The following is a 9,943-nucleotide window of genomic DNA, read 5'->3' as shown; positions in this document are numbered from 1 at the left end:
TCATTTATTTATGAGAAAAATTTCTGCAGAGTGCAAAAACCTTTTTAGTTTCCAACATGCACATTTGAATCTTAATTTTTAAAACATAAAGAATCCTTAGAAATGCCTTCACTCTCTCCTCCATTTATTTAAGAAAAAACTTGAATTAAAATGAATAGCTTGACGATGCTAATAGTTTTGTTGAAAGTATTGCAAATAGACTTTTTAATTCTTTGTATTCCTCCCTGGTGAGATAAGTTAATTTCTTTAATACCTCTATTCTTTTTTGAATCTCACTGGTTTCCATATTTTGATATTTATTCATTCTCTCTCTTTCCTCCCTCTCTCTATTCTCTCTTTCCTCCTTCTCTCTCTCCTCCTTCTCCTTTTCCTCCTCTTCCCTCTCTTCTTCAACTCCTTCCTCATCCCTTACTATACTTGAATCGTTTACACCCCATAGAATATTATACATATATTCATCAGGATTTCTTGTTATTCCTGTATCCAAAATAATTTTTTTACAACAGGAAACCAATAAAATTTCTTTTGAATTTCTAAAAGAGCCTTACCTTTTCTTAACCTTATAATTTTTTCATTATTTAACATTCTAATTAAATCTAAAGTTGTCGGTTTATCAACATCAGCATAATGCCAATCTTTTATTGAAAATACCTCATTCTTATGTTGTAGAACATATTTATTAAAATACCGAATACCCTTTTCTTGAAGGTATGCTTGAACACAGAAATGATAATTTTCTTGAAGCCTTCTTGCTGTCATTTATGTATTAGAAATATATGTTAGAATAATATTATGGCACGAAACACCTCCCCATCTTCCCATAGTTAAATCATTTTGTATTTCCTTACTTATTATATATAATCCTGTTTTTTCTGTTTTCATGAGATAAACAAGGGCAAAACCATTATTATATTTACCCTTATTAAATTATTTTATTTGTTGTTTACTAATCGTGGCTCCACAAAACTCATTCTCGATACCAAGTGGATAATATTCTTCCTTACGAGACTGATTTAATTGTTCCAGGTCTTCGAGGTTAATTTTAAATGACCAATTATACCCTAAATCATTCATATCATACCCCCATTGTTCTATTCTCATACAAACGATACGCCCTTCTTTATAAAAATTTATTTTAATTCGAACTGTGAATTCTGTATGACCTGGAGATAATATCAACACTTCTGTATCTTTAGAATACACAGCCGTTTTATTTAAGTATATATATTGTGATAAATCGCTTAATCTCACCAAGTCATTCGCGTCAGTCGGGCTTGGATAATTTTTTAATTTATAAGCATTTTTCATGTTAATATTTTTGTTTATATTATATTTATATCGTTCAGCCTGTGCCTTTGTATAATAATTTGATAAATCAATATCCAGTTCTTGAGAGACACCAAAGATAGAACCATCTTTACCAACATAAGTCATTTATATTAGATTAAAAATAATATCATAAAATTTTTTATTTTTGTTGAGTTGAAATAACACATATAGACATAATTGACCACAACACTTGGAATTTAATTCTTGGACTTGAAATGTTTGATAAACACCATTCTGTAAGAATTTTATGACTTCAACAGGTGGTGGAAGACCAAAACTATCAAAATAATATTTGTCTTGACTATTAAAAATACAAACCCAATGAGAACCGTTCCCATCATTATCTTTTAAGTTCATAATAATATTCTTTGTATGTTTCGACACATTTGTTAATTCATCTCTCATACAAATAACCACATTATGAATTTTTAATTTCTTACAATATTTAGCAAGTTGTAAATTTGATGTTGTATTCTTTCCAAATTCTTTCAACCACTCATCAATGCTCATTTATTTATTAGAAAGATATAATCCATTACCTCTTTTCGTTAATTTTACACCTGCTTGTGCTATAGAAGAAAGCATATCTCCAACTAACAATCTCGCTTTATCAGGCAGACCTTCAAGTTTTTCAGCAAAATCTACAATTACACCACTTCCACTAATTTGTTTCTCCAACTCTTTGTTATGTCTTTCCAATTCTTTTTGAGCCTGGAGTTGAGCCTTCCTTTCGTTGACAGTTTTGACCGCTGTTGAAATACCACCCGTCAATGCTCCAACCGCACTTAAACCAGCAAATAAAGGAATTAGAAATGGGAGAAATCCTCCACTCGTCTCTCTTATTGAATATTTTTTCAACATTGGTTTTGTCATTTTAATTTTAAGTGAGCCAGTGTCATTCAAGATTTTAACCTGTTCTCTTGTGAGCAAAACATCAATTCTTACTACTCCTTTTCTCTGAATTGTATTAACGTTAATCGTACAAGGCTTTTGATTTTGAACACAAGATGATAGTTTATGAAGATTGATTTGATTAACATATACCCCAGTTGGTACTTTGCCACTCATTTATTTAACAAAAAAATTATGTGAGACTAATCATCACACCATTATCTGTATTAATCTGCAATTCTGTTTCTTCCAAAAGCAAACAATATGTATCAACTTCTTCACTCTCTCCTCTTTCAATGTATAGGGAAGTATCCACTCGATTAGACTTTATAGTTTCTTTTTGAGCGCTCAGGTCAAACGTATAGATTGTATACAAACTTTTAAATGCTGTCATATCCAAAATAGGTTCTTTATTTCCATTACTTTCACACACCTTTTGGTAAGACTTGTATGCTTCAGCAAAATCATTTTTTCCCAATTAATTTCCAATCTATCTCGTGGATAAAATGTTCCATCTAGAGAAACGCGAAGTTGTTTCACCTTAGCATTATCACTCAATGCATTATTCTTATCAGTCGCAGTATCACCATCTGGCTTTTTAAAAATCATCCACAGATATCGTGGCTTTCCTTCCAGAACACCCAAATTCCACGTGTAAGTAGTTTGATTGAGTTTAACGTGTTGACATCTTCTTTTGAGGTATGATACACTGAGTGGTTTTTTTGAGTTAAGTCTTCGATTCAACATCTCTTCTGTTTTAAGATTAGGAGTATATTCACTGATATACCAACTCATCTCCTCAATTACAAATTTATTCTGATCACCAAAAGCATTACCAACACCAAAAAGCAATCTATTTTCATTATCATTCCTTTGTAGTTGAAATCTAATTTTAAGACCATACAGAACTTTATCATAATCACAAAATCCAAATATACCTTTAAGAGGAACTGCCACAGTAAAACTATTTTCTGCTTTTGTATCATCATTATACATTCCTTTCCTTTGAATATATCCAGGGTCTGTGTTTGTTCCCGTTGACATATCAGGAATAAAACCTTCGACAGACCCCTTTCCCATTCTATCACTGAATGTATAGAGTGTAAATTTCATCATTTCAGATACAGCAGAGACATAATCAACCGCTTCAACTTCTTGTGTTCCAATATACAATCGCACACTATCAAACATTTTCCAGAAGAAATCATTTACAAGTGTAGCGTTTGTGTTATTCCCAGCCTTAGTGAATTTAAATTTACACAACAAGAAACTTTCGGAGAGATTCAAATAGGTTTGTTGATTATTTATTTCAAAACTTTTTGTACCATTTGTATTCCAGTCTGTTCCAGTTATTGCATTTACCTTGAAGTAATCTTCTTTTTTAGTGGAGTTTGAGATAATAATAGTATCATCCAAATCATAGATACTATCAATTGCTTCCATACTTGTATTTATTTAGGAAAAAAGATGTTAAAACTTTTGAAACCCTGATCCAAGTATTTGAATTATTTTCTGTTGTTCTTGGGGGGACAACTGAGTTTTACCTTTCTTAATTTCTTTTATTGCTTGTAATTTATGAGATTCTTTCTGAGCATCTTTTATACTCTTTACTGCACCTGCTACATTTCCCACAGCAGAAGCAGTTGAACCAATTAGGTCTTTATGTTTAAGAATAGTTGAACCAATACCCATGAGAGTATCAATTATCCCATCTCCTCTAAATTGATGTCCAACACCCCTTTGTCTCTTAGGTTTATAGTATCCTCTACCAAGATACATACCTTCACCCTTGTAGTACGGGGAAAGGAACATCCCATCCCCTGTAATTATTTTATATTTTCCCAACTCGTGCTTCCTCACAATAACCATCGTATTTATTTATTGAAAAACTTCACGTAGGTGAATTCTGATGGATATAACTTCTCCATTAAAAGAGATCACCACGATTATCTTGGTCGGTTATCCTAAAATTTACTCTGTGTATGGTTTTTCCTGACACAGGTAGATAAACCAAATTTTTAGGCTCCATATTGAATTTATAACCAATTGGGGTTGAGTATGCGCTGAATGAAAATATTGTATTTGTTTTTAATCCATCATTATAAGCACCATCAATCAAATCACAGTGAATTAACACCGAATTTATTCCTGAGGATATTTGAATGACATTATCACTGTAAAACGTCCCATTAGTTTCAATCTTTTTGAGGAGAAACCTAATAACTCTCTAAATGAATTATCAATTGTGAAATCAACCTTGTAGTTATTTTTAACTTTAATCGTTGATTTTGAAGTATGTTTTTGAATGTTTATAATAATATTTTTTGGTTCATCACCCTGTTCTTTCATAAGACGAGCAATTTCGGAAGATATTTGAGAAATCTCGTATGCTCCGGGTGAGACTGTTATCGTTTTGTATCCACTTCCCGGATTATAACTAAACTTGTCATTTTTCTCGGTTATATTAAATAAGGTATTATAAGTCTCCATGGACAATAAAGATGCCTCATATTCTTTTGTTGTGTCAAGTTGTAGTGGGTATGGGAATGAAGATGTGTGGTCGCTTGTTGTGAAATTAAAACTCAGGATTGTGCTTCTCATCTTATTTAATATGAGATAAAATGTCTTTATATTGAGATTTATTAATTATTTTCATGTTCATCAACTGGTCTAAAATGGCTGATGCTTCATTAAAACAATTGTTATTTCCAGCCTTCTTACTGCCGAACAACAATAACAGTCTATTAACTAATTGCGATGGGTCATTTGGAAGAAAACTAATACCTGAACCAAGGATACTTAAAGCCTGAATAATGTGTTTCTCCTTCTCATTCTTCCTACTTTTACCAGAAAGAATAACCTTATAATTTAGAGTGTTCAGCAAATCAATATATACTCTATCATCATTATTTTCCATATCCAATGGTTTATCAATATACTTTGATTCATCCCTCACAGTTGAACCTTGTCTTCCATCTTTTGTGAGAAGAAACATTAATCTCGGAGTTAGTTTAACAGGGGGTTGAGCAGAACTAAAGAACCTTAATTCATCATTAAATATCAATACCTTTTCTTGAACAAGATGAAATATTGCTGGTTGTTCTGTTGGAATGAGTCCTGCTTTGGTTTTTGAATCCGCTGAATATTCATTGTTTTGAACAGCATTCACAATATAATCAGGGGTTGATTAATCTCTTCCAGTTGTTGAAATAAACCTTCATCATGTTCTAATTCTCCAATATGCTCTAATTCTTCCTCCGTCATTTGACTAAAATCTTTTAACATTTGAAGCTTTCTAGGAGTATATTCTACTGTGGGAACTGTGGAAACATCTTTCATTTTTTCTTGGGAAGTTTTTAAAAGTGGTTTAAAAAATTTCTCTTGTTTTTTTTCAAATGCTTCTTCGCCCGTTAGTTTCTGTCTGCGTTTCTTCTTTATGTCTTCCTGTTGTTTTACAACTTTTGAAACCAACTCTTGATGTTCCTTAAATCTTCTTGCTCTTTCTTTTGTATCCATTTATTTATTGTAAAATATCATTTAATGAATTGTAAAGATCAACAGGGAAATTTTCCTTTTCTTCATCATTCAAGTAGATGTGTTCAAATAAATCCTTTTCTTTAAATATTTCATCAAATTCTTTATTAACATTAATGCGAGTTGTAATTTCTTCTTCACTAATCCTTGCATCTCTGCTTTTCATACGTTTGTGTTGAGTTTCTTCATCAACATCAAAACCGAATGATAAAATCTTCACTCCGCTCAGATATTTAATAATTTGTCTCGTTCCTTCTGGATTAGTTTCTAATATCCCAACACCACCAGATTTTAGTTTCTTTAACTCACTCTTACAATGTGAATATTTTGTTGTACCAAGAGAAACCTCCTCAAATATTTGTCCTTCATTCCTCAATCGCATATGTTCCTCCACTGAAATATAGTGATAATCTTCACCTTTTACTTCTCCAGGTCTTATTGCTCTAGTTGTTGTTGATACAATGCGTATCACGGGGTGTTTTTTAAGTAAATTTACAATATTCTCATTTGTACTACACAAGAACCTTGATTTATGAAAGTTTTTTCCAGAAGCAGATTTACCCACAAGATTTATAATAATAGTTGTCATTTATATATGTAATTGTTTATAAAACAAAAAATATATCCCTTAATATCTCATCTTGTTTCACAACAATATATTTATATTTTTCAGTCGTGTGCTTCATATAATCCTCAAATTTCTTTTTACTACATAATGTAGAACAATTATCTCTCCAAAAATTATTGATATCTATTGAATTTAACTTGAATAAAATAAAAGTATTAGCATTGTTTCTGATGGAACGACGAGGAAGTTGGAAGTACGATTGACTAAGATAAATACAATTACAAGAAGAATGTCTCCCTCTTGTGTAGTAGCTGTCCATTACCGTTTGGTTTCTCTCATTAACACAATCATCAAAGATAACGAGGTTCTTTTTTGATTTATCCAAATCTTGGGGAGACGGTATATCATCCGTATTATCACTAAGAATACAAGTTATAAGATTTGATTTCTTTTTACATCTCTGTGTATCACAAAATAGTTGAATTATATCTTCAATGTTATAATCATTTAGGTTTTTTTGACGTTTAAATAAACCTATTATATCTTCTTTGTGAAGACCAGCATTAAAACCTTGTGAGAGTAGTTGATACTCTGGTTGAAAACTCGACTTTGTGAAAATTATTAAATTATCATAATCTAAAAAGTTGGGAGTGAGGAGCATTTTTAAAAGTAAGCAGGTTTTTCCACATCCACTTGAACCAACTATGAGACATCTTAATGAATTTGGGAGATTTTTATGGTTGTTAAATTTTATCTTATTTTCCCAAATAGGTAAAAAATCATTCATTTATATATTTGAAAAACAGGTTATTTAATTTATTATTAGCTTTTTAGAAACTCTATATTTTATCCTAAGTTCAGGTTTAATTTCAAGATAATCCATTATTTTATTTATACAATATCTTGTGTTGATATTTCCCTGAAAATTACATCCATGAATAATATACAACAACAATCCTTTGAACATTTCTCTTATACGTTCAGTTTCTTCCCTTGTAAGGAAAGGTGTGTTATCATCCTCATACTTTACATTCATTTCTCTAATCAATCTTGTAAAGTAATTCATTTTTGGTGTAAATCTAAAAGAATTATTTTCCTTTTTATATTTTTATTATCATTAATTAGAAGATAATCACAGAATATACATTGTTTATAGGCTTTTGACTCTGTGTTTAATCCCCGTCTTTCACACGCAGGACAATTCTCAAATTTGTCATATGGAGAATCAGGAAAGTCTAGCATATTTATAAAGTAAAACTTTACTTAAACTGAAATTCATCTATACTTTCAGTTGTATATTACCATCGATATCGATATACTTTTTTTCATTAGCAGATTCAACGACAACATTTTTTATATTAAAGGTAATTTTAAAATTATCGTTAACTACTATTGAACGAAATGTCATTTCACCTGATATATTAACATCCTTTATTTCATCAAGATTTACATCTTTAGGGTTGTTGAAAAAAATACAAATTTCTCCTTGCATATTACAGATGGTCTTATCTTTTCTTTCCAAAGCTTCATCCATAAGGTTTTTGTTCTTTGATACTTTTTCTTGTTTCATTGCTTTTTCTAGTTTTGAATATATTACTAGAAGGAGAGGAGAAACTTTTGTTAGAGATACTTTAATTGATGTTCTACCAGGTATACTAAAAGCCCTTCCACTGAAGGAAATTGAAGAACTCATATTATTTACCATAATAGTTTGTATCCAATAGTTGTTATATTTATCTTTGTTCAATTTTACATCCTTGACATATTTCTCAGTATCTTTAACAGATGAAGAGATTGATTGAAACTTGTCTTTTGTGTCTTGAAACATTGTATTTATTAAGTGAAAAAGTTGGAGGATAAAATGTTTTTAAGCACAGATTCACCTATAAATTAAACGAAATTTCCATCAAGAAAATTTTAGTTTAAGCAAAGTTTTATTCTATAAATATGGTGAATACAACGTACTGCGATGTTTGTAATCACGAATATAAACATTATAGAAAACACCTCCGAACCAACAAACACACATTTAATCTATTTCATCAAATATCTCCTCTTGAGTTGGAAAGAAAACATTGTGATATCTGTTCAAAGGATGTTTTGAAGAGTAGTTATAATCAACATCTTCAATCACAAAAACACAAGAAAAATGAGTTTAAAGTAAAGGGAGACTATTATATTGAAAACACTGATGAGGCATTTAAAGGGCATATAAAAATAAGGATTTTTCAATTTGGAGAACCCGGTCCATCATCAATAGCTGAATCAATTGAAATAGTGAAACCCGATGTTGAAAAATTTATTAAAAAGACATTAAAAGAAATGAAAACTTTAAAGTTTTATATGGGAGTGAAAATGAATATGAAAAGACAAGATGAAGAACAAACTCCTTATATGAGAACAGATCTTCATTTTATAACATCATTTCAAGATTTTTTGAATAGTGGGGTTTATGAAGAACTATCAAGACAAGAGGAGGATGTTGATAATACAGTGGTAGGAAGTGGATTCAATATTAAAAAATCATCTTTTTAGATATACACATTCTAAAATCAAACCCTCTTAAAGCTTCTTCTTATATTGAATTACCAAAAGAAATAAAACTAAAGAAGGCAGTTGTTAATATTAAGAACAATGATAATAAATGTTTTCTCTGGTCTGTTCTTGCTCACTTACATCCACCAAAATGTAATTCAGAAAGAGTAAAACAATATATGAAATATGAGAATACCTTGGACATTAAAGATTTCAAATTCCCAATGCCACTAACAGATATTCCTAAATTTGAGAAAAAGAATAATCTTTCTATTAATGTATATGGATTAACGGATACAAACAAAGTTCAAATATTAAAAATTTCAAACAACTATAAAAATGAAGAAACACACATTGACCTTTTATATTTTAGTGTTGGAAAGAATTCACATTACACATACATCAATAATTTATCAAGATTAATCTCTTCTCAGGTATTCAGAACAGCAAACAAAATATATCCTTGTAAGCGATGTCTTAATTCATTTCATACAAAAGAACGATTAGAACAACATTCAAAATATTGTAGTAATCATAAATCAGCTGTAATTACAATGCCTAAACCTGGTGAAAAGATTTATTTTGAAGATTATAATAAATCTATCATGCACCCATTTGTGATATACGCTGATTTTGAATGTATCCTTAAAAAGATAAATACTGCTTCTCCTAATCCAAAAGAACCATATACAAATAAATATCAAAAACATATTCCTTGTGGTTTCTGTTATTATATCAAATCATCTGTTGGAGAAAAGTATAACAAACTTGAACATTATCGTGGAAAAAATGCTTCACAAGAGTTTGTAAAACGATTAGAAAAGGATTGTATAAGACTCACTAAATTAATGAAAGAAACAAATGAACCGATGAAATTAACCAAAGAAGAAAAATTAGAATTTAGAATGAACAATATCTGCCATATTTGTGAGGGGAAATTAAGGAGTCTAAAGTTAGAGACCATTGTCATCTTACTGGTAAATATAGAGGTCCCGCTCATTCCTGTTGTAATCTTAATTATAAATTACCTTCTTTTATTCCAGTCTTTCTTCACAACAGCGCCAACTATGATACACATCTATTTAT

Source organism: Eptatretus burgeri, chromosome 4, assembly GCF_056783735.1.
Source record: "Eptatretus burgeri isolate ZD-2024b chromosome 4, Ebu_testis_v1, whole genome shotgun sequence".
In the NCBI taxonomy this organism is placed as follows: domain Eukaryota; kingdom Metazoa; phylum Chordata; class Myxini; order Myxiniformes; family Myxinidae; genus Eptatretus; species Eptatretus burgeri.
Note: the sequence above shows the minus strand (reverse complement) of the source record.